Here is a 5083-nt window from a genome sequence, read left to right on the forward strand (position 1 = left end):
CCCTGGCGTCTGGCCCCTGGACTCCGCAAAACTTCCTTTTGCGCTTTCCAAAAACCTTGTGGGCTTTCCCCTTTGGCCCAAATAACGTGTTCTCGTACCCAAACATTTCGGGAAACATCCGGAACCCCTTCCGGTCAATTCCGGAACCCTTCCGGAGATCAAACACTATTATCCCATATATCAAACTTTATCTCCGGACCATTCCGGAGTTCCTCGTCATGTCCATGATCTCATCTGGGACTCTGAACAACATTCGGTTACCAACATGCATAACTCATATAATACTATATCGTCAACGAAACGTTAAGCGTGCGGACCCTACGGGTTCGAGAACTATGTAGACATGACCGAGACACGTTTCCGGTCAATAACCAATAGCGGGACCTGGATGCCCATATTGGCTCCCACATGTTCTACGAAGATCTTTATCGGTCAAACCGCATAACAACATACGTTGTTCCCTTTGTCATCGGTATGTTACTTGCCCGAGATTCGATCGTCGGTATCTCAATACCTAGTTCAATCTCGTTACCGGCAAGTCTCTTTACTCGTTCTGTAATGCATCATCCCGTAACCAACTCATTGGTCACATTGCTTGCAAGGCTTATAATGATGTGCATTACCGAGAGGGCCCAGAGATACCTCTCCGATGATCCGAGTGACAAATCCTAATCTCGAAATACGCCAACCCAACAAGTACCTTTGGAGACACCTGTAGAGCACCTTTATAATCACCCAGTTACGTTGTGACGTTTGGTAGCACACAAAGTGTTCCTCCGGTAAACGGGAGTTGCATAATCTCATAGTCATAGGAACATGTATAAGTCATGAAGAAAGCAATAGCAACATACTAAACGATCGGGTGCTAAGCTAATGGAATGGGTCATGTCAATCAGATCATTCAACTAATGATGTGATCTTGTTAATCAAATAACAACTCTTTGTTCATGGTTAGGAAACATAACCATCTTTGATTAACAAGCTAGTCAAGTAGAGGCATACTAGTGACACTCTGTTTGTCTATATATTCACACATGTATTATGTTTCCGGTTAATACAATTCTAGCATGAATAATAAACATTTATCATGATATAAGGAAATAAATAATAACTTTATTATTGCCTCTAGGGCATATTTCCTTCAGTCTCCCACTTGCACTAGAGTCAATAATCTAGATCACATCACCATGTGATTCACATCGATAGTTCACATCATCATGTGATTAGCACCCATAGTTCACATCGCCATGTGACCAACATCCAAAGTGTTTACTAGATTCAGTAATCTAGTTCACATCGCTATGTGATTAACACCCAAAGAGTACTTAGGTGTGATCATGTTTTGCTTGTGAGAGAATCTTAGTCAACGGGTCTTTCACATTCAGATCCGTTATGTATTTTGCAATTTTTTATGTCTACAATGCTCTGCACGGAGCTACTCTAGCTAATTGCTCCCACTTTCAATATGTGTCTAGATCGAGACTTAGAGTCATCCAGATCGGTGTCAAAACTTGCATCGACGTAACCCTTTACGACGAACCTTTTGTCATTTCCATAATCGAGAAACATATCCTTATTCCACTAAGGATAATTTTGACCGCTGTCCAGTGATCTACTCCTAGATCACTATTGTACTCCCTTGCCAAACTCAGTGCTGGGTATACAATAGATCTGGTACATAGCATGGCATACTTTATAGAACCTATGGCCAAGGCATAGGGAATGACTTTCATTCTCTTTCTATCTTCTGCCGTGGTCGGGTTTTGAGTCTTACTCAATTTCACACCTTGTAACACAGGCAAGAACTCTTTCTTTGACTGTTCCATTTTGAACTACTTCAAAATCTTGTCAAGGTATGTACTCATTGAAAAAACTTATCAAGCGTCTTGATCTATCTCTATAGATCTTGATGCTCAATATGTAAGCAGCTTCACCGAGGTCTTTCTTTGAAAAACTCCTTTCAAACACTCCTTTATGCTTTGTAGAATAATTCTACATTATTTCCGATCTACAATATGTCATTCACATATACTTATCAGAAATGCTGTAGTGCTCCCACTCACTTTCTAGTAAATACAGGCTTCACCGTAAGTCTGTATAAAACTATATGCTTTGATCAACTCATCAAAGCGTATATTCCAACTCCGAGATGCTTGCACCAGTCCATAGATGGATCGCTGGAGCTTGCACACTTTGTTAGCTCCCTTTGGATCGATAAAACCTTCTGGTTGCATCATATACAACTCTTCCTCCAGAAACCCATTCAGGAATGCAGTTTTTACATCCATTTGCCAAATTTCATAAATTGTGGCAATTGCTAACATGATTCGGACAGACTTAAGCATCGCTACAGTTGAGAAAATCTCATTGTAGTCAACACCTTGAACTTGTCAAAAACCTTTTTGCGACAAGTCGAGCTTTGTAGATAGTAACACTACTATCAACGTCCGTCTTCCTCTTGAATATCCATTTATACAATATGGCTTGCCGATCATCGGGCAACTCCACCAAAGTCCACACTTTGTTCTCATACATGGATCCCATCTCAGATTTTATGGCCTCAAGCCATTTCGCGGAATCTGGGCTCATCATCGCTTCCTCATAGTTCGTAGGTTCATCATGGTCTAGTAACATGACTTCCAGAATAGGATTACCGTACCACTCTGGTGCGGATCTTACTCTGGTTGATCTACGAAGTTCAGTAACAACTTGATCTGAAGTTTTATGATCATCATCATTAACTTCCTCACTAATTGGTGTAGGTGTCACAGGAACCAATTTCTGTGATGAACTACTTTCCAATAAGGGAGCTAGTACTGTTACCTCATCAAGTTCTACTTTCCTCCCACTCACTTCTTTCGAGAGAAACTCCTTCTCTAGAAAGGATCCATTTTTAGCAACGAATGTCTTGCCTTCGGATCTGTGATAGAAGGTGTACCCAACAGTCTCCTTTGGGTATTCTATGAAGACGCACTTTTCCGATTTGGGTTTGAGCTTATCAGGATGAAACTTTTTCACATAAGCATTGCAGCCCCAAACTTTAAGAAACGACAACTTTGGTTTCTTGCTAAACCACAGTTCATATAGTGTCGTCTCAACGGATTTAGATGGTGCCCTATTTAACGTGAATGCAGTTGTCTCTAATGCATGATCCCAAAACGATATTGGTAAATCGGTAAGAAACATCATAGATTGTACTATATCCAATAAAGTACGGTTATGACGTTCGGACACACCATTATGATGTGGTGTTTCAGGTGGCATGAATTTGTGAAACTATTCCACATTGTTTTAATTGAAGACCAAACTCGTAACTCAAATATTTGTCTCCGCGATCAGATTGTAGAAACTTTATTTTTCTTGTTACGATGATTTTTCCACTTCACTCTGAAATTCTTTGAACCTTTCAACTATTTCAGACTTATGTTTCATCAAGTAGATATCCTCATATCTGCTCAAATCATCTGTGAAGGTCAGAAAATAACGATACCCGCCGCGAGCCTTAACACTCATCGGATCGCATACATCAGTATGTATTATTTCCAATAAGTCAGTTGCTCGCTCCACTGTTCCAGAGAATGGAGTCTTAGTCATCTTGCCCATGAGGCATGGTTCGCAAGCATCAAGTGATTCATAATCAAGTGATTCCAAAATCCCATCAGCATGGAGTTTCTTCATGCGCTTTACACCGATATGACCTAAACGGCAGTGCCAAAAATAAGTTGCACTATCATTGTTAACTTTGCATCTTTTGGTTTCAATATTATGAGTATGTGTATCACCACGATTGAGATCCAATGAACCATTTTCATTGGGTGTGTAACCATATAAGGTTTTATTCATGTAAACAGAACAACAGTTTATTCTCTTACTTAAATGAATAACCGTATTGCAATAAACACGATCAAATCATATTCATGCTCAACGCAAACACCAAATAACATTTATTTAGGTTCAACACTAATCCCGAAAGTATAGGGAGTGTGCGATGATGATCATATCAATCTTAAAACTATTTTCAACACACATCGTCACTTCACCCTTAACTAGTTTCTGTTTATTCTGCAACTCCCGTTTTGAGTTACCACTCTTAGCAACTGAACCAGTACCAAATACCGAGGGGTTGCTATAAACACTAGTAAAGTACACATCAATAACATGTATATCAAATATACCTTTGTTCACTTTGCCATCCTTCTTATCCACCAAATACTTGGGGTAGTTCTGCTTCCAGTGACCAGTCCCTTTGCAGTAGAAGCACTTAGTCTCAGGCTTAGGTCCAGACTTGGGCTTCTTCACTTGAGCAGCAACTTGCTTGCCGTTCTTCTTGAAGTTCCCTTCTATCCCTTTGCCCTTTTCTTGAAACTAGTGGTCTTGTTAACCATCAACACTTGATGTTCTTTCTTGATTTCTACCTTCATCAATTTCATCATCATGAAAAAACTCGGGAATCATTTTCATCATCCCTTGCATACTATAGTTCATCACGAAGTTCTACTAACTTGGTGATGGTGACTAGAGAATTCTGTCAATCACTATCTTATCTGGAAGATTAACTCCCACTTGATTCAAGCGATTGTAGTACCCAAACAATCTGAGCACATGCTCACTAGTTGAGCGATTCTCCTCCATCTTTTAGCTATAGAACTTGTTGGAGACTTCATATCTCTCAACTCGGGTATTTGCTTCAAATATTAACTTCAATTCCTAGAACATCTCATATAGTCCATGATGTTCAAAACATCTTTGAAGTCCCGATTCTAAGCCACAAAGCATGGTGCACAAAACTATCAAGTAGTCATCATATTGAGCTAGCCAAACATTCATAACGTTTGCATCTGCTCCTGCAATAGGTCTGTCACCTAGCGGTGCATTAAGGACATAATTCTTCTGTGCAGCAATGAGGATAAACCTCAGATCGCGGATCCAATCCGCATCATTGCTACTAACATTTTTCAACACAATTTTCTCTAGGAACATATCAAAATAAACATATGAAAGCAACAACGCGAGCTATTGATCTACAACATAATTTGCAAAATACTACCAGGACTAAGTTCATGATAAATTTAAGTTCATTTAA

This window comes from Triticum aestivum, chromosome 5B, assembly GCF_018294505.1.
Source record: "Triticum aestivum cultivar Chinese Spring chromosome 5B, IWGSC CS RefSeq v2.1, whole genome shotgun sequence".
NCBI classification, from domain to species: domain Eukaryota; kingdom Viridiplantae; phylum Streptophyta; class Magnoliopsida; order Poales; family Poaceae; genus Triticum; species Triticum aestivum.